Source organism: Peromyscus maniculatus, chromosome X (assembly GCF_049852395.1).
Source record: "Peromyscus maniculatus bairdii isolate BWxNUB_F1_BW_parent chromosome X, HU_Pman_BW_mat_3.1, whole genome shotgun sequence".
Classification (NCBI taxonomy): domain Eukaryota; kingdom Metazoa; phylum Chordata; class Mammalia; order Rodentia; family Cricetidae; genus Peromyscus; species Peromyscus maniculatus.
In genome coordinates this window covers 128,617,134-128,642,935 of record NC_134875.1, presented here as the reverse complement: position 1 = coordinate 128,642,935, position 25,802 = coordinate 128,617,134, and the positions used below count along the sequence as shown (strand labels likewise).

The window sequence follows — 25,802 nt, the reverse complement described above, 5'->3', positions numbered from 1 at the left end:
GCTTCTTTTGTCGTGAGTTTGAATTCCCTATACTATGATACTATACCTACTTTATTTCCTCATTATAGCAAGAATTTACTTATGCTTTAAGGTTTTCTAAGAATGTATTTCACTCTTTACCATCACACATGATACCTCTTGGGAGCCAACACTTACATTTTGACACATTCCTTTGCAAAACCTACCATTATCATTTTATGGTGACCCTTTTTCAGGTAAATATGATGTATTAGACAAGGAATTTCTGACTCCACAAAACTTGGGAGTGATTTATGTCCAATGACAGGCTAAAATGAGCTAGTTTCCCTTGCTGATATAAAACAAGTATTGGGAATTTTGACCATCCTTGTACCTGACTCTGCTCACTTAAAAAGTGATTTGTTCTGATTCACTTCTCTATATATTCTGACTTTCCCATTATTTTCTCATGAGCAGACATCACTCCATTTTTCTTAAGCCAATTGTCCAGGGTCAAGTCTCTAGGAGTCACTGGCAAATGCTTTTTTAGTGTATTTTAATGAGGTTTTCATTATTCTCTATAGCAGAGTTAATACCTACAATCTCTATTGAGTTTATCTCTGTTTCAGTCTTGGGATTTTTCACTGTGCTTCCTACACTACCCTCATCCTTTGACCTACATCTTAGGTCATCTAGAGTGGGCAGGACAGAATAAAGGGCCCCTATTGTGATGCGCCTTCATGTAGCTTAGCAGTCAAGTGTAGAAGTTCTTTGGGGCTCTGGTTAGCTTGATACCTTTAGTTACCTAGGACACATGAAAAAACATGTGTTTTAGTTGATAGCTTGAGGGCTTAAGAGATAATAGATGTTTCTCAGCTTCTGCTAGTTACCAGTACCTAAATAACATAGCTGTGTATGACAAGACCTGGTTAAAAGGAAACTAACTAGGCATCAGCTGGCTACTGTTGTAGACAAATACTTGCTGTGGTTTTTAATGTCTTCACCATGACTCAGGGTGAATTTTAATCTCAATTCTGAGATATTGAGAGGATGTAAATTAACAAAGTAAGGTGCCTGAAAAGTAGATTTTTGAGAGGTATAATGGTTTCTTTCATGCTGGTGTGATCAAATTATCTGATAGGAACAACATAAGGGAGAAAGGTCCTTTAGGCTCACCGTTTTAGAGGAACTTCAGCCCATCATGGTAAGGAAGGTATCATGATCGTGGGCCTTTATAGTGGAGACGTCTCACTTCATGATGGATGAGGAAGCAGAGTGAACAGGTTAGAATAGAGGTAAGTATAACCACAAAGACCTTCAGCTTACATAGCCTTAAATAGTACTACAAGGCATTTAAATAATGGAACTGGTGGATAGTTCAGGTTCAAAGCATAGCTCGTGGTAATTACAGTTGAATGGGACCATAGGGGTGGAGGCTTATTCTACTGTGACTTCATCAGAAGAGCTAGAACAGTACTAAGATGTCCTGCCAGCCTTGATATATGACCTTCTGCATCATTCTGAGACTCTGGAAATTTCCCATCAGCAAGAAGGACTTGATCAGATGTGCCATACAACTTTGAACTTCTCAGGCTTCAGAAACATGGGCTGAATAGACCTTTATTCTTTATAAATTACTCATATGGCAATGTTGTTAAACCAACATAGAACAGATTAAGACAATATTTTTCCAGGTCAACTGAACTAGGCTTTCACCCAGACACTTTAGAACACTTAGTATTGAGAATTTCTGAGAAGATTAAATTCAGCCTCTTCTTTATTCTGAAAGAGGTGCACCTTGTGTAGAAACAAATCAAGAGGCTGAATGCCAAAGGACTCAACAAATTATTGAATGCCTACCACTTGCCGAGCTGAATCCAATAGTTTACCTGGTTAGTTCATGTAGTGCCTAAAAGAATTTTGTGAATTATGTGTTACTATCCCATACTTTAGATGAGAACAGTGAAGTCCAGAAAGGCTAAAAAATTCTACATACATGGTTGATAGAGGATTTATTCTCATATATGTGTGAATCTAAAACTTTACTCCAATTATGTTGATCTCAAGAGCACTGTACTGGTGACCAGCTACAAGACATACTAAGTTAGTAAAATATTTTGGTCCTTAGGTTTTAATTACATAAATCATTATAACAACCTTGTGAGGTATTTTAGTGTTTATTATTATTGTTATTATTTTATTTTATTATTATTTCTATTTTATGTACAGAGAAACTGACACATGGGATTCTCATTATTACAGTAGTTTTGTATGATAATATCAGTGCTGAAGGCAGGTAGTATGAATCAAGTTTCAGTAATTATTCCTAACCTATATTTACCAATTACATTAGTCAGCTTTCTATCACTGCAACAAATAATGTGAGATAAACAACTTTGAAAGGGGAATTGTCTGTTTATACTCACTGTTTATTGCTTTGGACCTTTGGTAGTATAGTACATCATGACAATGGGAGGTTCTGGTGGAGGATGCTAATGAATTCACTGCCGCCAAAAAGGGAAGAGTGACGGGGTGGAGGGAGTTGGCAAACAGAAACCCCAATCCAGAACACACCTTCCAGTGGTCCCACAATCTCCCAATAGTACCATAGATTGGCAATTAAGACTTTAGCCTTTGAAGGGTATTTAAATATATTTGATTAATCAAGTTAGTTACAAATCTCTATGCTTCAGTTATCTACTAATATATAACAAACCACCCACAAAACTTAGTAGATGGACTCATTTTAGTTTGTTCAAATTTTATAATCAGGAATTCACTAAGTATTCAGTTGAATATTAGGGTAACTAGGGTGGGAAGATGTATTCCCAAGGGGATTTTCCTTGGAAATCTGCCTATACCACCTTGATTCTTGATCTGCGTGTACACCTTTATGTAGCATTTCAGCTTTTATGGAATTTAACCTTTTTTTAACCAAAAGGGCCAAAAACTGTTTAATGGATAAGATAGGGACTAGACATACTTTTAAGAGGACTGTAGAACAAACAATAGTTCCAATTTTTTTACAGCTATTCTGAAGACTGTATGTGATATTTTTCATCTTTTTTATGTTTATATAATCTTTGTCATTTTCTTTTTATTTATTTATTATTGAAAATAGTGTTTTCTCTGAAAATATATCCTGATTATAGTTTCCCCTCCCTCTACTATTCCTAGTTCCTTCCCTCCTCTCTGGATCCACTCCCTTTCTGTCTCTCATTGGAAAAGAGCAGGCCTCTAAGAGATAACAACAAAACATGACAAAATAAAATATAACAAGATGAAGCAAAAACTTTCATATTGAAGTTGGACATGGCAACCCAACAGGAGAAAAAGAGTCCCCAAAGCATGCAAAAGAATCAAAGATCTACATGTTCTCATAGTCATGAGTCCCATAAAAACACTAACTAAGCTAGTAGATATAAGGCCCTGGTAGAGACCCATGTAGGCTCTGTACTTACTGCTTCAGTCACTGTGAACTCAAATGCATCTTGCTTAGTTGATTCGGAGGGCTGTGTCATCCTGGCGTCTTCCATCCCCTTTGGCTCTTACAATCTTACTGCCTCCTCTCCCACGGGTTTCACTGAGCTCTGAGGGTAGGGATTTGATGGAGACCTCCAATTTAGACTCTCTCTCTGCAAAATGTCTGGCTGTGGGTCTCTGCATCTGTTTCCATCTGCTGCTGGAAGCTTCTCTAGTGACGGCTGGATAAGGAATCATTTTATTGACTTTTTTTAGACCAGTTGTGTTTGATTTTATGCTAGGCCTCTAGGATATCTCGTCTCTGGTTCCTAGTTACCCCAGCAGTGTCAGGTACAGATTCCATCTCGTGGAGTGGGCCTTAAATTAGATCAGACATCAGTTAGGTACTCCCACAAGTTCTGTGCCCCCATTGCCCTGGCATATTTTGCAATCTGGACAGATCAAACCTTGTAGGTAAGAGTTTGGTGGCTGGATTCATGTCCTCATTTCTCTTTCAGTAGCTTGCAGAGTAACTTCTTGAACTAAAGAAACTACAAAGGGGTGGGGTGGGGGAGGTGAAAGCTCCATGTAGGAACCAGCTTGACTTCTCCATGTTCAATGAATTATGGGGATGTTGTCCTAGGCACTGGGGCCCCACGATCAGTTTGCATAGAGCAGCACTTTGTCTTGACCTCCTTGGCCAACAACTCAATTGAATGCAAGCCAGTTCTTCCACTGGAAGCTTTGACTGGGCTACAAGAGGTAGCCAGTAGAGACTCTGTATTTCCTATTACTAGGAATCCTCACTAGGATCACCTTCATAGATTATAGGAACTTTCCACTATAATAGATTTCCACACTATTCTCCAAATTTCCCCCAATTCCAACCATCTCTCCCCACACTCCCTTCATCCTATCTCCCCTCCAACTTGAACCCTCCTATTCTTGGCCCCACCTGCCCCAATCTACCCATAAAATCTATTTTATTTCCCCTTCCCAGGGAGATCCATGTGCCCCACCCCCAACCCTCTTGTCTTTACCTAACCTTTCTGGGTAAGAACTAGCTTAGTTATTTATTTAATGGCTCATATCCACTTATAAGTGAATACATACTGTATTTGAGTTCCCTCACTCAGGATGATTTCTCTAGTTCCATCCATTTGCTTGCAAATTTCATGATGTAATTTTTTAAATAGCTGAGTAATAATACTTCATTGTGTATATGTACCACATTTTCCTTACCCATTCTTTGGTTAAAGAACATCTAGATTGTTTCCAGTTTCTAGCTATTATGAACCAAGCTGCTAGTGGTAGTGTCCTTGTGGTAGGATGGATTGTCTTTTGGGTATATGGTATAGATGGGTCTTGACGTAGATTGATTTCCAATTTTCTGAGGAACTGACATATTGAATTCCATAGTGGTTGTACAAGTTTGAACACCCACCACCAATGGAAGGATGTTCTTCTTGCTCCACATCCTTACCAGCATGAACTGTCACTTGTGTTATTGGTCTTAGCCATTCTGACAGGTATAAGATTAAATCTCAGAGTCATTTTGATTTGCATTTCCCTGATGGCTGAGGATGTTGAGCATTTCTTTAAGTGTTTCTCAGACATTTGAGATTCCTCTATTGCGAACTCTGTTTAGATCTGTACCTCATTTTTAAATTAGATTATTTGGTTTTTGATATCTAGTTTCTTAAGTTCTTTATGTATTTTAGATATTAGTCCTCTATCAGATGTGGAGTTGGTAAAAATCTTTCCCCATTCTATAGACTGCCAATTTGTCTGATTGATGGTGTCCTTTGCCTTACAGAAGCTTTTCAGTTTCATGAGGTCCCATTTATTAATTGTTTATCTTAGTGCTTGGATTATTAATGTTCTGTTCAGAAAGTCAATTCCTGTGCCAATGAGTTCAAGGAGATTCCCCAATTTCTTTTCTATGGAGTCCAACGTATCTGGTTTTATGTTGAGGTCTTTGATCTGCTTTAGTTTGAGTTTTGTGCAGGGTGATAAATGTAAGCAGAACTTTAGTTTGACAAGCACCATGTGTTGAAGATGCTGGTTTTTTTTCCAGTGTGTATTCTGACTATCAAAAATAAGGTGTCCATAGGTGTGTGAATTTATTTCTGGGTCTTTAATTCCATTACATTGACCCACCTGTCTGTTTCTATGCCAGTACCATATGGTTTTTATTACTATAGCTCTGTTGTACAGCTTGAAACCAGGGATAGTGATACATCTAGCAGTTCTTTTATTGTTCAGGATTGTTTTTACTTTCCTAGATTCTTTTGTTTTGTTTTTCCACGTGAAGTTGAGAATTGTCTGCTGTGGGATATCTTTCTGTATGCTGTAATTATTTGTGGCTCCCATTGGATAATAAATAAAGCTGTTTGACCCATGGTAAGGCAGAATAAGGTTAGGCAGTACATTCAAACTGAAGACAGAGACGAAGAAGGGTGAGTCAGGAGAAGCTGCAAGCCACCGCCAAGAAAGCCAGATGTGAGAGAACAGGTAATGCCATGAAGCCATGTGGCAAAACATAGATTATTAGAAATGGGCTGAATTATGTTATAAGAGCTAGTTAATAATGAGCCTGAGCCATAGGCCTTACAGTTTGAAATTAATATAGGCCTCTGTGTGTTTATTAGCAGCTGTGGGACCACAGGTGGGATAGATGCATCAGGAGAAACCTCTGGTAATAATTGTCCTTTCAAGATCTGTAAAGAATTGTGTTGGGATTTTGAATGTGGATTGTTTTGAATCTGTAGATTACTTTTGATAGGATTGTCATTTTTACTGTGTTAATCCTGCCAATCCATGAGCGTGGGAGATCTTTCCATCTTTTGATATCTTCTTCAAATTCTTTCTTCAAAGGCTTAAAGTTCTTGTGATACAGGTCTTTTACTTGCTTAGAGTTACCCCAAGGTATTTTATACCATTTGTGGCTATTGTAAAGGGTGTTGTTTCTCTGATTTCTTTCTCAGCCCATTTATTATTTGTATATAGGAGATCTACTGATTTTTTAAATTAATCTTGTATTCCACCACATTACTGAAGGTGTTCTAATCAGCTGTAGAATCCCTGGTAGAATTTTGGGGGTCACTTTTGTATATAATCATATCATCTGCAAATATTGAAAGTTTGACTTCTTCCTTTCTAATTTGTGCCCCTTTCATGTCTATTAAAAATAAAGTTATAGCTAGAGCAATAAGACAACTAAAGTACTATATTGAATAGATATGGAAAGAGTGGATAGCCTTGTCTTGTTCTTCATTTATTGTACAGGATTCTGTTGGCTATCCTGGATTTTTTATTTCTCCATATGAAGTTGAGTATTGTTCTTTTGAGGCTTGTGAAGAATTGTGATGGGATTTTGATGGGGATTGCATTGAATCTGTAGATTGTTTTTGGTAAGAATTCCATTTTTACTATGTTAATCCTACCTATAAATGAACATGGGATAAATTTCCATTTTCTGATATCTACTTCAATTTCTTTCTTCAAAGACTTCAAGTTTTTGTCATAAAAGTCTTTCACTTGCTTTGTTAAAGTTATCCCTGATGTTTTTATCAGTTTATTTGTCATTTGTTTTTAGGAGTGCTACTGATTTTTATGAGTTAATCTTGTATCTTGCCACTTCACTGGAAGTGTTTATCAGCTGTAGGAGTTTGCTGATAAAATTTTTGGTCAATTATGTAAAGTATCATATCATCTGCAAATAACAATACTTTGACTTTTTCCTTTCCAAATTGTATTCCCTTATCTCCTTCAGTGGTCTCATTGTACTAGCTAGAACTTCAAATACTACATTGAATAGATATGGAAAGATTGGACAGCCTTGTCTTGTTCCTGATTTTAATGGAATTGCTTTGAAGTTTTTCTCTACGTAATTTGATGTTAGCTATAGGTTTGCTGTAAATTCCTTTTATTATGTTTAGGTATGTCCCTTGCATCTCTAATCTCTCCAGGACTTTTATCATGAAGGAGTGTTGGATTTTGTCAAAATCCTTTTCTGCATATGAGATGATCATGTGTTTTTGTTTTTCAGTTTGTTTACGAGGTGGATTACATTCACAGATTTTTATATATATCAAACCATCCCTGCTTCTCTGGGATGAAGCTTGCCTGATCATGGTAGAAGATCTTTTTGATGTGTTCTTGTATTCACTTTGCAAGTATTTTACTGAATATTTTTGCATCTGTGATCATAAGGAAATTTGTCTGTAATTCTCTTTCTTTGTTGAATCTTTATGTGGTTTGGATATCAGGGTAAATGTGACCTCATGGAATAAGTTTGGCAATGGTTTTTTTTTTATTTTTTTATTTTTTGGTTTTTTCGAGACAGGGTTTCTCTTGTGTAGCTTTGCGCCTTTTCCTGGAACTCACTTGGTAGCCCAGGCTGGCCTCGAACTCACAGAGATCCGCCTGCCTCTGCCTCCCGAGTGCTGGGATTAAAGGCGCGCGCCACCACCGCCCGGCAGTAACGTTTTTTATCATGTGGAATAATTGGAAGAGTATTGGTATTAACTGTTCTTTGAACGTCTGGTAGAATTCGTCCCTAAAACCATCTGTCCCTACATTTTTTGGTTGGGAGACTTTTAATAGCTGCTTCTATTTCACTAGGGGTTACAGCTCTTTTTACATTGTTTATCTGATCTTGATTTAACTTTGGTAAGTGATACCTATCAAGAAAATTATCCATCTATCTTAGCTTTTCCAATTTGGAGGGGCATGAGTTTTTTGTTTTTTTTAAGTATGTCCTTATGATTCTCTGAATTTCCTTGGTGTCTTTATATGTCCCCCTTTTTGCTTCTTATTTTGTTAATTTGAATATTCTTTATCTGTCTTTTAGTTCATTTGGATAAGGTTTATCAAAGAAGCAACTCTTTATTTATTCCTTACTTTGTTTCTAGTTTATTGATCTCAGCCCCCATTTTGTATATTTCTGCTGTCCACTCTTCTTGGGTGTGCTTGCTTCTTTTTGTTCTAGAACTTTCAGGTATATTGTTAGTTGCTAGTATGAGATCTCTTCTGTTTCTTTTCTTTCTTTTCTTTTCTTTTCTTTTTCTTTTTCTCTTTTTATTAAATATAGGCACTTAGTGCACCTCTTAGCACCACTTTCATTGTGTGCCGTAAGTTTGGGTATGCTGTATATTTTTTGTTGAATTCTAGAAAGTCTTTAATCCCTTCCTTTATTTCTATCTTGACCTATTTTTTTTCATTCAGTAGAGAGTTTTTCAGTTTCCATGAGTTTGTAAACTTTCTGCTGTTTGTTATTGATATTCAGCTTCAATCTGTGGTCGACTGATAAGATGCAGGGAGCTATTTCAATTTCCTCTTGAGACTTGGTTTACGTCTGAGTATGTGGTCAATTTTGGAGAAAGTTCCATGAGGTGCTGAGAAGAAGGCATGTTCTTTTGTGTTTGTGTGAAATGTTTTGTAAATATCTGTTAGATCCATTTGGCTTATAATGTCTGTTTCATCCAGTATTCTCTGTTTAGGTTGTGTCTGGGTGACCCGTATATCAGTGAGAGTAGGGTATTGAAATTTCCCACTATCATTGTGTGATGGTCAATATATGGTGGTCTCAGAGTAGTTAGATTCCTATCCTAGTGGTTAGATTCCAAAATACAGCAATATGATGTTGCTAGGTCTCTTGATTTGATTTTACACATGGTGTGACTCTTTCAGAATAAAGAAGCAGCTGAATTTAATCTTCTCAGCAATGCTCAACACAAAGTGTTCTTCAGTGTTAGGGTTAAGGCCTAGGCAGTTGCCTTTAAGGATTACCTGGAAGAATACACGTGTCACTTCTTCCATAGTTTAATGGTTCAAAGTATTCACAGAGCCTATCTATCCCATTTTACAAGGAAGAAGAGGCTCCATCTTTTGTTGAAGTGGTGACAAGGTCACTTTGTAGAACACATAGTGTAGGCCATTGTAAGGTAATGCAGTCTGCCTTACTCTCCCATCCAGCATAATCAGTCATTGTTTAGAAATGTAAATGTCACAAACAGAATCAAGCTCATAAAGAAATTGCTATTTTTGCTTCTGCTGCTTCCTCTGCTTCTGCAGCTTCTGCTGCTGCTTCTGCTGCTTCCTCTGCTTCTGCTGCTTCTGCTTCTGCTGAATCCTTGTTAATGAAAATGCTACTCCTACTGTCTCTCATCTCTGCCTGTCTTTCTGTCTGTCTCTTCTTCTTTTCTTCTTCCTCCTCCTCCACTGCTGCTGCTGCTGCTGAAGCAGAAGCAGAAGTAGAAGCAGCAGCAGCAGAAGCAGTGCTGTGTCATCTATTTTAGCACTATAATTTAAGAACGTGTCCTTACATAATATATAAAGGCATGCTTTGTACATTAAGACTGCAACAAAGCAATCCAATAGTGTTTCTTAATTGAATGAATATTCCTAATTGTCCATGCCCAAGGAAATTATTTAGCAAAAGAGATTTGAGCTTAACCAAGATTTGAAATTATTTTTCACTCAGTGTAGGAGATATTGAGGGCAAGGGTCTAGATGAGAAAAAACCTGTTTAGGGGACTAGATATTATACATAAGCCACAAACATAAATCTTTTGTCATCTTGACTTTCTTAACACAGTCAAGTCTGCTGATCACTTTGGATACACATCTACAGAATCAGGGTGTGAAGATATGCTTTGATTATTGAGCATGTTGAGTATAGATTCATTCTATCAATTACTTTTCTCATCACTGTGACAAAATACCTGAGAAAAAAAGAACGTAAAGGGAGGAAATATTTATTTTCTTCCAAGGTTTCAGAGGTTTTAATCCACCATGGTGCAGAAAGTATGGTCCAGAAGGTCTGTCTATTCTTGCTGTGGTGGAACAGGAAGCAGAGAGAAGGATCATAAGCAGTCAAGGAAGAGTATGGTTCCCACAGCCATAACCCCATGGCCTACCTACTCTAATGATGTTCCTCTTCTTCTCTTTGCCATCTCCAAATAATGTCATAGTTTTATGAATCTGTTAAAGAAGTATTCAGCTCATGAGGATCTGAGCCCTCAGGATCTAATCACATCACTGACACACACATAAGTAGGTTTCACTAATCCCCTAGGCTTTCTTAATCCAATCAAGTTGATAATCAAAATTCACTATCATTCCAATTATGCCTGAAGGTAGACCACATTTGAAAGAATATATCAATCTAGATCTGGAAAACTGATCCCTGTGAGTGGCTCACATGGCTTGGATTCAATGGAAAAATGACTCTACACCTTGTGGTCATTTCTGTTGTGTGCATTTCTGTCTATTGATTGCACATTGCTGTGTCTCTCTCTAGAATCCATGACTCATTTTTTTGTTTGTTTGTTTTTTGCTTTTTGAGACAGCATTTCACTGTGTACCTTTGCGCCTTTCTTGGAACTCACTCTGTATCCCAGGCTGGCCTTGAACTCACAGAGATCCACCTGGCTCTGCCTCCTGAGTGCTGGGATTAAAGGCATGTGCCACCACCGCCCAGTGAACCATGACTCTTAATAATGCTTTCAATCTTCATTTCTTCAAAACATCCAGTGGTTATGTTTCTTAGAATCATCAGGTATTCATCAAAATAGCAAGCATAAGCTTTCTAAATAGCATACTGCTATAATTTATATTTTGTTTACTCTTCCTTATCTGATCTCCTAACATACTTATCTTTTTATGCTGTCTTTTCAACATATTCATACTAACTACATCTGTCACAATCACAAGAAAAGGGGGTACATAGCTTATTTAACATACTGGGTATCTGTCTTCAAGCCATTACTACTATTGGAATTATGCTTCTTCAAAAATGTGACAATATTACCAAGACATTGTAAGACCTAGAAATTCCTAAGAACAAATAGCCTAGGTCATCTATGTCCCAAACTTTAGCTATCTCACATGAAGGATCAAAGCATACCACTTCCTCTAAGCCTCTGATGAAAAATTAAAATCTTTACTATGCATTCACATAAGATATCTTTGAACAAAACATGCTCTACAAGCTTTCCTCACTACCCTTACTGTTTTTTCCTTATATGCAATTATAAGAATGAGTTTGAGGAACTGTAAAAAACAACATGTCTTAACAGCACACACACACACACACACACACACACACACACACACACACACAGCACCCCTTTTCTGAAATATGCTAAACTTCTTGGTGTTCTTCATGAAAGGAGGGTATTAAGGATTCAATCTTATCCAATATTAATTCAGCTGATCTTTAACAATCATAATAAGGACCAAATAATCTCACTCATCAAAGATTTATTTAGATATAGTATGCTTGTTTCCATCCTAAACTTGGCTATTGTTTATACATTTTTATTCTGAGTGTGGTTAGAGGCTTTGATGAATTCTGATATAGGGACCAACAGAAGATGACATTATTGAAAAAGTTAAGTAAATACTTAAAGATGGTCTCAGCAAATATCATTGTGAATAAGGTAAATCAAAAATCATAATGTCCATAATTTAATTGATATCATGACGGCTGGCATATACCCTACTCAATACATGTTTCAGATCAAGTCCCATGAATTAGACCTTGAGACAGATTTACACGTGGGTCTGATGGGAAGTCCTTTGGGAATTAACAAAAATGGGGGAATGAAGGAAGAAAGAACAGACAGCAAATCTATTGAATTGAGAAGTAAGTTCAACAAATGATTCAACTGACCTTATAGGGATCTGATGACCTGAAATGAACCAAAATAATTTTCATAAGTTGAAGGTAGCATGTAGAATCTTTATACATTCAGATATATTTATCATTGAAGGTCATTTCCCCACAGGAAAAGACTATGGCCTTGCATAAAGCATAGTTCTTTGCCCAAAGATAATTTTTAGAATGGATTAATATCAGAAAGCTGTCAGTTCTCAACATTCCCCCACACTGAGAGAATAAGTACTTGATCTTGAAGGTAACATTTTAGCAACACACCAGTGCATCCACTCTCATGTTCATAATATGTAAAGCAAGAATCCTGGAAACAATGAAGGGAATTTGGCTCTGTACTCTTTTGAATATCTATGGAGGTTTTATTCTATAGGCAGTTCCTTTTCTGAGCTATTTTGTGATATACTGAAAAAGACATTGCAGGAATGTCAAGCAGTTGTTGATTTCTCAGACTATCAGTGCATTTTCATGAATATATATTACTTTTTCATGCAAACTCATGCTTCATCTTGGGGGAAAATAATGCCACATAGTTCTGAGACACTGATTGCTTTCTACTAAAAAAAGAAATGTGATCTGCACAGCCAAAATATCCCACAAATTGAAAACAGAAGACCTTGTTATCATTGCAGGCATCAAACCTTTTGTGAATCCCTCTATTGTATCTTAACAATTTAAAATCAGTACTAATTTTCCTAACATACAGATCATTCAGTTACCTGTTTATTTGTACTTACTTAGTTCTAAAGGGCTTACTATGTGTGAAACACTATGCTAAATGATCCACAAATCCTAATTCGCTTCATCCTCATGACCACATATTTATGTAAAATCATTTCATCTATTTTACTTATTAGCAAGTCAAGGTATAAAGAAGGTTAAGGGCTTCTTACAGTTGGCAAGCAGTGGATAGGGCTGTGATTTCAAGCTATATAGTCTGCTTCTGGAGCCTGATTTTTACCCTAATGCTACATTACCTCTAAAAAGTCATATGCTGGTACCATGTGTCTTCTGGCACTATATGAAAATATAAATGTGAATTCTTAGAGGTGAGTGTTCTCTTCATTATTCGTTGATGCTAATCAACAATATGGTGATTGTATGAGGTTCCAGACAGTAGTGTCTCTTAGATTTGTGTTAATATATGTATTCTGGAAGGCAGGAAAAGATGGTGATATCAGTAAAAGTGTAAGCAGAAAGCTCATAGACAATATGTATTTATTGTGTGTGCTTGTAACTGCTCATGTGGAAATCAGAGAACAGCTTATGGGAGCTGCTTCTCTCCTTCCACAGTGTGGGTTTCCAGGACGGACCTCTGGATATATACCTATCTGGCTTGGCAGTAAGCACCTTTCTTTATACACTGAGCCATTTCACTGGCCCAGATAAAAGTTTTATACATATGGAATTTATATTATTACTACATAGAATAACATAAACTTCCTATGGATGAAATACATTGTCTTATATTATAGTATTCTAAGAAGCATATTATCATGCTGAAATTGCATCATAGATTAACATGAAGTCCATACTGAAATCAAAGACGTTTTATGTAATCTAAAATTATTCTATATGTAGAAATACACCTTAAAGCATTTCTATACAATTCATATTAATCAGGAGACCCTATCAACATAATCTACTACTCCATGTGATGCTTTTAAGAAATTTTGCTCAAAATCACAATCCATTTATCTAGACCATAACCTGGTAAGAATTTCTATTTTTCATCATGCACAATTCCTTTGCAAAATATCTTAGAGTTCTTTCCCAATTTCATTCCTTTTTAATGTTTTTTTTTTCAAGACAGGGTCTCATACTATAGCTCAGACTGGCCTGGAACTTACTATGTAGCCCAGGTTGGCCTGAAACTCACAGCAATCCTTATGCCTCAGTCTCACATGCTCTGGTAGTTTAGGCATTAGCCAACACACCTAGCTTCTTTTCTAATTTCATCTTAGTTGAATTTTTTGACACAGGGTCTCACTATGTAGCCCTGCCTGGCCTGGAACTCACAGATAGCTCCCTGCCACTGCCTCCCAAGTTCGGGGACTAAAAGCGTGCACCACCATGCCTGGCTTTCCCAATTTCATCTTCAATATTGTAAATGTTCTCCAATTATTTCTACAAATACTGCTAGTTGCATTCATATCAATGGGGATGCCTGATTTATTTATCTCATGTCATGGTGTTTGAAAAATAACTATCTTAGGACTATCTTAGAACTCCCAACACAGACTTCTACAACCCAAACTGAAGGATTTTTCATTACTCTCAGACCACTGTCTCAGCTTCACACTATAAAGTACAAGTTATTTCCCTTCAGGACCAGAGGTCTGCCTGGGAGCTGGGGCTCACCAGAGAGGAAAGCATATTGCTAGCCCGGAAAAAAGATCCAAATTCAAGAACCCAAGAAGCCAAGTATGTTTCCAGTTGGGTACAGGAGGCTTTTGAACCATTGTAAAGTCAGAGATCCCAAGATCAAATCATTTTCAATCAAAGATGACCTGTAGTTTGAAAAGAAAAAGTGAGAGAATTGAGCTTTACTTATGTATAGAGTCAGAAAAGTTTGCTGAACTCAATCTGCTATATAGCAGAACTGCACAGAAATAGGACCAGAGCCTTCTGTTTTAAAAAGTCACTCTTAACCTACATCATGTTACCAAGTACTCAGTCCACCTTGTTTAAGGATTTTTGTTTGATTGCTTTTTGAGACAAGGTCTCATTCCATACCCCAGGCAGGCCCTTAACTTGAAATCCCTCTGCCTAAGGGATTAGTTTCCTGAGTATTGGGGTTACAGGTGTGTGCCACCACACCTGGCACACTTTATCCAAATTTGATGCTCATGTCATATGTCAAAAACTGCTACTCCTTTTCTCAAATAGTATCTCTTTCTCCCTTAATTCTTTTATTTAGTGCTCCTCATCATCTTATACACTATGTATTTTGCTTACTTGATTATTGCTCTTCTTCTAATATAATGTAAGCTCCATGAGTGTAAGACAGTTTATTTAGCTCATTGATGTATCTACACCTCCTAAGAATATGCCTTTGGAAGCAACAAGTGCCAGCTAGTGTTTGAATGAATAAACAAACTCATTAACGAATGCATGTTTACACTGTGAATATCAGGTGGCTAATATCACGTCTGTTTTAATTGTACTATCTATGTTATGAATTTGTATTTTGTCACTTTGTGGTTTTGCTCATTTTTCATTGGTAAATCTATTTATACATATTTAAAAGAAACCTGTATTAGCAACTTTTCATATCTAGTGTTCAGTGTTCAGTCCTTATATGTATTAGTTAGGTTTCTGTTGCTGTGATAACCACCATGACCAAAACTATCTTAGAGGAGGAAGTGATTTATTTCATCTTACAACTCCCAGATAACAATCCATCATGGAGGGAAATCAGAGCAGGAACTCAAGGCAGGAACCTGGAGTCATGCTGCTTACTGGCTTTGCTCCCATGGCTTGCTCCCCATGGCTTGCTCAGTCTGCTTTCTTATATAACCCAGGACCACCTGCCCAGGGGTTGAACAGTTCACACTGGACTTGGCCCTCCTATACCAATCAAGAAAATGCCCCATGGGCTTAACCCCAGGCCAATCTGACTGAGGTAGTTCACCTGTTAAAATTCCTTCTTCCCAGATAATAACACAGCAACAACAACTAACCAGCACACTATATACTTAAATAACACAGCAAAAATTGTAAAGAGGTGATTTCTTCCTCATAAACGGCATGGTTCAGATTTAGAAAACAGTTGAGAGACCATCACAAAAGAGAGGGTGGAAGAATATAAGCCAGAGGCTGGGAGGAGCACCCTGAAATTGTCTTCTGGATGCAGCACATTACACTCTTGAATTCACAGCAGCTGTGACCACCTGCACAAGCTGGGTCTGTCAATTTTGGGAATGGGGTGAGGGACTTATGCAGCTCCACCCCTCCCTTAGGGGTTATTGCCAGTTAATGGTCACTGGGGGAGGGGAATCGTTTCCTTCAGTGGAATAGTCACTGCTAAGTTTACCCAGGCTCCCATAAATAAGCCCTACCCATACTCACATAAGCAACCCTAATTAAACTCAATGGACAACACACACACACACACACACACACATACACACACACACACACACACACACACACACACACACACACAAGAAAACAAAACAAAATATAAAACACCACCAACAAAAAACCCCCAAACAAAAGATGTTGAAGCATTAACAGGTTTGCTGAAAAGAAGAGTAGGGTTTAGTAAGAGTGGGGTTGTGATGAGGGTAAAGCGGGGGTGAAATGACTGAAGTACCTTACATACATGTGTGAAGCTGACAAAAACTTACAAATCCAGGCTGGAGAAATGGCTCAGTTAAGGAAGAGCACTGACCACAACCTCAAAGGGCCTGGTTCCAATTTCCAGCACCCACGTGGCAGCTCACCACCGTCTAAGTTCAGTTTCAGGGCGTCTGATGACCTCATCTGGCTTCAACAGGTACTTCCTACATGTTGTGCTCAGACACGTGTTTGGGCAGAATATCCATATTCATAAAATTAAAAGAAAATTGAAAAGTAGATAATTGACTAGTGAGATTATCAGAAGGGGCTCCTGTTGGTGGAGGTCCTCTGATTTCATTGCTACATTTAATATTTCAAGCTCCCTTTCTCCCCCTGAACCCCAGCTTGGGCATCAAGAATGACATAGAAGGAGAAATAGCATGTGGGCTATTGAATAGCATTTTCACAGAAGCATAAAGCACTATTACTGAAGCAGCCTTCCCTTCCCCTGCCTATTAGTATGACTCAAAAAAAATTGCCATGGCTTTAAGAATCCATCTTTTAAATAAGGTCTCATTTCTATGAAATTGTAGCTATTGCAAAGTGCATTCCGAGGTTTCTATAGTAGTATGTATTTTCCCCCTTAGGTTGATGGGCATAACTATTAGGCAGTTGTTGAATGCACAGAAAAATCTATTGTTGTGGGGGTGATTTCCCTATCAATTGTTTTATCCCAAATTGTTTGAATGGTGCTATTTCTGTGTTTCAAATGCTTGCTAAGTTCTTTTTTATTTTGTTTTTATAGCTATTTATTTGATTACTTCAGAAAGTCGAGGACAATGCGTTCAAATATAGAAGGAATAGTGCCATTTTAATGGCACTTTATAAATAGGCTTTTTGAACTGTAGTTTTAGAGGCAGGAGTTTAGTGGTTTATAATGGTCACCCTCCATCCACTAACTATTCTTGCATGGACCATAGATAACATATACAGCAATTCTCAATTCCTTCCTGTAGCCACAAAAGAACTATTCTGGACCTTAAACCTCAGAAATACGAGGAAGAAATTTATCTGCTGCTACGGGGACAGAAGGAAAGAAAGATGCTTTGGTTACTATTGGAAGGATGGATTGCTGATGGAGAGATTTCCTCTTTCTCTCTCTCCCTTATTAGATGCACAAAATGTTTTTTTTTTTTTTTGCCAGATTCTGTGAGTAAAGACAGAAAACATCAGCCACAACAGAACTAGATTCCTTCATAGTTTTCGCCAATATACAGAGTCTTTCTGCAGCTAAGATTCACTCTTTAGTATGTGTGTCATATTATCACGGTGTTCCTGTTCTTTGGATTCTCATATTGCCTAGATCCCATCCCACGGCACTCACTACTGTTTAGCAGGACTGTCAGGGGATTTTAGGTAACTGAAATCATGCCCTCAAAGGTGTCTTACTCTTTCTTTGCTTCCCAGCCTCCATGATACCAGTGGCTTTATTTACAATGAACCAATGGACTGCTTGCTGTGATGCGACCTTGGTGCAGGCACAAAGACAACAGGGCCAAGTGATCATGGATTGAGACCCCTGGAATTGTAAGCCCAAATAAATCTTTCTTCCTTATAATTATCTTGGGTATTTGTTAAAACACAATAAATTGACTAATCCATGCATAAAATGGAAACAAAATAATTTATATCATCATGCCATCACTTTTTAGGTCTGTGAGGCTGGTTCATGTTTAGTGGTAATCTTCTGTCTTCTGTCCCTTTGAGAGTACCTATGAAACAGGGAGCAAGTTCAGAATTTACCTAGACTGTTGCACTTCCTCTTTTTCAGTATTTCTCATGGAGGGTATGGGATTTAAGTTTTCATCTAACTCCTAGCCTACCACAGTCATTATTATAATCATAAAACTACTTACAGAAAAAAGCATGGGCTGGGCATAGTCATGAATGACTTTAACTACAGAACTTGGGAGGCAGAGACAGGCCTTTCTCTCTGTCTCTGTAGTTTTGAGGCCAGGCTGGTGTACCTAGCAAGTTCCAGTCCAGCCAGAAATACATAGTGAGACCTTGTCTCAAAAAAATAAAAACGAAAGAAGGAAAGAAGCAACCTAAAACTATGTACTAAGGTCTTAGCATGTACAATGATTTATAATAACATGCTTCTTCTTTATTACTGTTTAATTGCTTCTAACATGTGTATCACAAATTTTCATTGGATGTTCTTTTATCAAACATTTCAACTGGGTGTCCACTAGAATGCCTTGGCACTTCATAGTAACATTTTAGAATCCTTTCTGCTGCTGAAATGAATCTCACATTTCCTGGGCATCAGGACTCCAGCACCTCTAAGCTTTTTCACACTAACAACAGGGCCTGTAGCTTAAGTTCATTAAAATCAGGGAAAGAGAGAATCTGCTCAGATGACAGAAGTCACAGTTATATGCGCCCTCATTGTGGAAGTGGCAGCCCCGTCATCTTTCTCATATTCTGTTGGTTGAAAGAAAGTCATGTGTCCCTCCCACACTTAAGTGAAGGGACTCACACAAAAAAGTGAAATTCAGAGGTTCCTCAGAGACAAGGAAAAAAATTTAAACTCTACTAATGGAAACTGAAAGTCAACACAGTGCCCAAAGTATTCTATACCCAATTAACTTTAGTACATCCTTATTTAAATGCTACTGTGACTTAGATACTAAAGTGTCTTTCTGAAAAGCTCATATGTGGAAGGCTTGATTTTCAGGCAGTGATGATTGGATTCTGAAGAGTGCTGATGTAGTAATCCATTAATTAGGTCATGCATTAAAGGGCCATCAGGGGTTAGGACTTAGGTCGATGAATTAGGTATTTCAAGACACCACTAGTAGGAAACAGAGAAAGCTAACTAGGGATAGCATGGGCTTCTGGAGGCTTAAAGCTCACCTACAGTGACACACTCTCCAACAATGCCACACATCTGTTCCTTCTCAAACAGTTCTACCAACTTGGGACCAAATATTCAAATATGTGAGCCCATGGGAGTCATTCTCACTAAAACCACCACAGTCAGGTTCACAGTAGAAGACATGAATTTCTTCCTTTGGAACATTTCGTAAGTACAGATAGAAAACTGTTTGTTATCTCTAAAGCATTTCTTATGTTATGACACCAGTGGGCCTATCTTGCTATGCTGTTCATGACTGTAGGCCCTTTGGTTCACAGCTATGGAGGACTGTTGTGCTATTGAGCTTGATTATCAACTTGATGCAGCCTAAAGTCACCTGAGCAAAGATTCTCATTTGAGGAATTTCACAAATAACATTAGCCTGAAAGTATGTCTTTGGGGGGGGGGGGTTATCTTGTTAATTGATGTAGAAAGGCCAAGCCCCCTTTAGGAGGCACCATTCCCTGTCAAGATGCTCCTGACTTATGTAAATGAGCTAAGCATTCATGAATTAGCCAGTGAGCAGTGCTTCACCCACGGTGGCTGCTTCAAGCTCCTACCTTGAGGTCTTTCCGTGACTTCTCCCATTGATGTACCTAGAGTGTAAGACAAGTAAATCCTTTCCTCCTCTAAATTACTTTTGGTCAGAGTGTGTTATCACAGCAATAGAAAGAAACTGGAAAAACAATGTTGACCTTTCTTTCCCAGTAGCCTACAAAGCTGCTTACGGTACTATGCAAGCTAGCCACAAGGAGGATATTTGCAGATAAATTCCAGATTGATTTTCCCATGTTCTGTGATCAAAGTGTATTGTATAGTAGGCAATGGGTTCTTATACACAAATCTTTGAAAGGCCTAAAATAGCTAACCATGGCCTGAAGCCTCTGAAAATATGTCCCAAAATAAATCCTTCTTTCCATAAGTTGGCTTTTCATATATCTTAGCACTGCAATGGAAGTCTAACACATCTACCAACTTCCAGCATCTATGTTTCTGTGCTTGATGCTTTATCTTGTGATAAAGACCACTCTGGTTTAAACTAAATTTTGAAATACACCCCCCCATGCCGGCTATGGTTAGCTTTCTACCAATGACTCATGAGAACTGACATCAATAATCAGGCTCTTCTGCTCATTTTTAAAAGAATAAGGGATGTATGTCCTACACTGCCCCCAGAGTTAGGGAGGACTGTTCTTCAGTCACTCACAGTAATAAGTAGATGGGTAACACATTCTTAGATGGCTGCCTAGTCAGCCCTGTCTCTCTTCCTCTACCACTCTACTGGTGTTTCTTGGGATCACCTATGAAATATACTATTTGCCCTTAGATTCCTATTTCTAAGCTTGATTCTGGGGACATAAAACTAAGATACTTTTAATGTAAGTTTAATGTAAGATACTTGCAATTTTCACGGCCCTTGTGTACCTAACTTTTTCTTTTAGGTCACCAACCAGTTCCCAAATCATGACACAGAGACTTATTGTTAGTTTTCAATGCTTGGCCTAGTTTAGGCATGTTTCTGGCTACCTCTTTTAACTGAAATTAACCTGTTTCTTTTCATCTTTTGCCTTGGAGCTTTTTACCTTTTCTTACTTTCTTGCTGTCTCTACATTTGGGCCGCTGATATCTACCTGAGTTCTCGCCCTGGATGTCTCCTTTATTCTTTCCTCTTCCTTCTTCTCTCTCCCTGTCAGCTCTGCCTATCTTATCTCCTGCCTAGCTATTGGCCATTCAGCTATTTATTAGACCAATCAGGTACCTTAGGGAGGCAAGATGAAACAGATGAAACACATCTTTACATAATTAAATACACATCCTTACATCATTAAACAAATGCAACATAAACAAAAGTAACACACCTTTACACAGTTAAAGTAATATTCTGCAGCATAAACAAATGTAATACATCTTTGCCTCATTAATATATTCTACAATGCTCTTGTAATAAGATACAGCTTCAAAACAAGGCACTTACTGGAAATATCATTTCCCAAATTTTGTGATGAAAAACAGTAGTTGGTTTCATGTAAGAATATTTCTCTGCCTCTGGTCACACTCTTCAAACTTGGTTCTCTACTTTGTTAAAAGTGGGTTCTTGGAGTTGTCCTGTGACAGCTGGAGCTACTGTGGACTTTACCTAATAAAGCCAGTATTGAAAGCCAACTTGGGCCATAGCAGTGGCAGGGCATTTCACTGATGAGTAGGTTTGGCAGCTCTGCTAGGCTTTCATCTCTGATAATTCTCCCCAACCTTTAATGTAATGAGTTCCTAGTGCTTAGAAGCTTTGGCTAGAAGCTTCAAGGGATCAAACTAACCTCAGTGAGAATCCTTGACACTTGCTGGTAATTCTTTCTGCTTCCAAAACTTTGTAAGAGCAATCAATCCCTGGGTTCTGGGGGTCTTAGTATAGGTTTATGCAAGACACAGAGCCTAAGAAAGAGATTTACATACAGGAGATTTATAAAGGTGTTTGATCAAACCAGTTCTTAAAGGGGAGGGAGAAGAGCCTGATTGTCAGATTGGGTATAGGGGAAACTTGGTTAGAACAAAGACTTCAGCCGTAGTTGGAGTCCTTCAGGAACACCTTAAATTAAGGGAGCAGAGGGAGCTCTTTGTTCACTCATGATGATCATGGATACACATTCCTGGGAAGAAGTCTGTCCTTGTTCAAAGCAGCTTCCTTTAGCTTAGGATGGAAGTAGGCAAAGTATGACCTATCGACCCATATACTGCCAGCTATCTTTGTATAAATAAAAACTTTTTATTGGAACCCAAGCATATTGATTTAATTATATATTGTCTCTAATTGCTTTCAGTACACACTGGTAGACTTCAGTACCTGTGGTAGGGACTGAATTGCCTTCGAAACATAAAGTTATGACTACCTGGTAGCCTGTTACCCTCCAAAAATTATGGTGACTCTAGGCACAGGGCAATTTGCTGAGAAGAATGGGAAGAATGGCTTGAACTTTCTGGTCACCCAACATCCTTGGCAACTGCAGGACCCTGTGTCTCAATCCTGAGGATTAGCTCATCCACTACAGGAAATCAACACCACACAAAGCCAGGAAAAAAGATTCTGTCTCTGGATGGAACTAGAAAAAATCATCCTGAGTGAGGTAACCCAAACCCAGAAAGACAGTCATGGTATGTACTCACTCATAAGTGGATTCTAGATATAAAATAAAGAACAATCAGACCACAACCCATAGAACCATAGAGGCTATATATATAGCATGGAGGTCCCTAGGACAACTGTGGCTTATAATAAATTTCAGTTTTACTCAATTATTGAAAAAAATAGCCAAATGAATGGAAACACATGAACTATGAACCAAAGGCTGAGGGGCCCCGAGCTGGATCAGGCCCTCTGAATAGGTGAGACAGTTGATTGGCTTGATCAGTTTGGGAGGCAACTAGGCAGTGGAACCAAGTCCTGTGCTCATTGCATGAGTTGGCTGTTTGAAACCTGGGGCTTATGCAGGGACGCTTGGCTCAATCTGGGAGGAAGGAACTGGACCTCCCTGAACTGAGTCTACCAGGTTGATTGCAGTCCTCGGGGGGAGGACTTGTCCTGGAGGAGGTGGGAATGGGGGGTAGGCTGGGGGGAAGGGGAGGGTGTGGGAGGGGGGAGAATAGGGGAACCCATGGCTGATATGTAGAACTGAATGGTATTGTAAAATTATATATATATATATATATATATATATATATATATATATATATATATATATCCATGCACAAGAAAAAAAAGATTCTGTCTCCTGACATTATAGACTGTTCTGAAGTATAATAGTTCATATATCCTTTCTGAAGATGTTTCAAAATACCAGGCACTCTTACCTACACTCATTCCAAAGCAGTGGCTATCTTAAAAACATATCCTGTGTTATTTTTCTACTGCATTCTCTATCTTAGTGTCCTTCCTCTCTTTCCCCTATTTTCCAGGACTTGCTATAGGCAACAGAGAGCTTTTTGCCTCAGGCAACAGACAAGCTAGGCTAAGATCTAGGAAGGCACATGTTTAGATTTAGACGAGAACCTTGAGTAGGGTTAGACTAGTGAGATGTTCAGAGCACTAAGGACATCCACTAGCTCACTTCATACTCAAAGCCAGGGCCATTTTCAGAGATCCCTTCTGATCACCCTACTGTACCTGTTGGGGGTGAGGTCACCCTGAAGTATTAATATGCCTTTCCCTGTTGTTCCCATTTGTTCACAACCCACACAGAATGCTGGACTGTCTTCCCGAGGCTCCTGTTCCAGAGCCAGCAAGCATGTTTATTATATATGATACTTGTTTTACCTACCCTGGGGCACTCTTGTTGATCTTCCAAGGCATTGTAGTTCTTCTTGTGAGTTATGAAACCACCAAGGGAAAAAGAGTAGCTCTAGCCAAGATACAATTTTAAGAAGACACACAATATAAAATGGAGAAAAAAGACCCTTGGGCTGTTCTGTGGTTCCGAAGCAGAGCTCTCAAATAGTGAAATAAGAAGGCCACATATAAAGAAGCAGGCAAACTTGGTTTTGCTGAGAGGACTCTTTTTCTTGAGTTAATTTCAAGAGGGCGCGAGGCGCTGAGTGAGTCATAGAATAAGTAGGGCAGAGTTTGTCTTTCAGGGAATGGAATATTGTAGGGGTGTAGCCATGGTCCCTGGAGACTGCTCAGCAGGCTCAGCTTCTCAAAGTCTACGCTCAGTCAGGCTTGTCCGTGTGAACTTGATTTTGTTCCTTTTATGTGTGTGTTCATTACTTTTCTCTTTACTATGAGCAAATATCTGATAAGAAAGAAACTAATGGAGCAAGTATTTGTCTTGGCTCATGGTCTGAGAGAGATTTCTGTCCGTCACAGTGGAGAAGGAACAGCAGTTGGAATAACTTATGGCTCTGGTGGTTGCAGGAACACCGTGGGCAACAGCCAGTAAGCAGAGACAGCCATCTGGCCAGAGGCAGGGCCAGAGGATAATATCTAAGACTCCCTCCCATTGAACCCACATCCTTCATCTATGCCTGTGTCCTAAAGGTTTTTAACTCTCCAACGTGTACTACAGGTTGGAAACCAAGTGTTCAAACACGGGAGCTTATAAAGAGGGCATTTCACATTGAAACCATAACAATGTGCCTGCCACACGTTTGAGTTTTCAAAGGAAGTACATCTATGCATTTTGGATATAGTTTGTGGCTGGGTTTATGGCTGACAGGGTCCCCCAAACCTAAAACTATGCCAAGCTGTGGAGTAGACAAAATAGAAATTTAGATGTTATGAGTTTAAAGCTACAGAATAGGCTGTTATTACCAGTGGGCACAAAGTGAGTGATGAGACCAGTGCCTGAGGCCATAGTGGAATGTGCTAGAGAAAGAATTCAAAGACGTGAAGACCCTGACAGGCAAGTGAAAACTAGCCCAGGTCAGTAGCAGGTATCAAAGTTTGCTATCCATGGCTGGCTATTTATGCAACAGGACGATGCCAAAACCACATTTTCATGTTACTTAAAGGACACTGATTGTTCTAATGTCAATAAATGCATTGTGTCTTTCGGCATGAGACATAATTGTGCCTTGGTATGTCTGAGGAACTGATTTCAAGGCACCCTAGTGATACAAAAATCTATGAGTACTTATATCTCATAAAAAATAGTGTAGTATTTATATAGATCCTACAAACACCTATAAACTTATATCATCTCTAACATAACTAATACAATGTAGAGGCTACATCAATGTTGGTTACATTATATTGTCCAGGAAATAATGATAGCAGAAAAAGTCTTTACATTTTCAGCACAGATGAAACTTAATTGGTTAATTAATTAAAATTTTCCTGAACGTTTTAGATCCTTGGTTGATAGAATCTGCTGACATGGAACTTGCAGCTATGTAGAGCGGTGAGTGGAGTTATTTTGTGGCAATTACTGGCAGCAGAAGCCAACTGTTTTTCATGTGCCAACTGATGATCTATCTAACAGGGAAGCTGTAGAAGGTAAGACAAATAAATAATTATTGGATGGGTTAGACTCACGGGTACCCAACTTTCCTGGAAGATCTGGAACCTTTTGGCCTGTCGACGTCATTTCTGGTGCTCTGTGTATTTATCCTTTCAGACAAAAGCACTATGATACCTGAGAGCTGGCAAAGACTATGATTGAGGTAAAGCACCATGGGAGCAGATTGGGGTGAGCTGAAGCAGGGTTCCCATTCTACTTGTCATTAATAAGTTCATTGGTTGAATATTACAGAGTAATTTCTACCTTTAAATGTCCATAATCAACATGTGTAAGTGTTCAGAGTTTTCATAACTTTTGTTTGTTTGTTTTTTGAGACAGAGTTTCTCTGTGTAGCTTTGCGCCTTTCCTGGAACTCACTCTGTAACCCAGGCTGGCTTCGAACTCAGAGATCCACCTGCCTCTGCCTCCCAAGTGCTGGGATTCAAGGTGTTCTCCACCACCACCTGGCTCATAACTCTTTTTAAAATGACTGAGTTTTTAATATCTATAT

General features: G+C 38.5%; 1 long non-coding RNA gene across 1 annotated transcript in view; it reads left to right on the top strand.

Annotated features, from left to right (window-relative positions):
• The first annotated feature begins 746 nt into the window (after positions 1–746).
• The window catches only part of LOC121825674 (uncharacterized), a 91,281-nt gene continuing 66,225 nt past the window's right edge, over positions 747–25,802 (top strand). The window contains exons 1-3 of the long non-coding RNA XR_006068034.2: positions 747–1,253; positions 25,142–25,287; positions 25,409–25,480. This is a non-coding gene — a long non-coding RNA (uncharacterized LOC121825674). The remainder of the gene's footprint in view (positions 1,254–25,141; positions 25,288–25,408; positions 25,481–25,802) is intronic.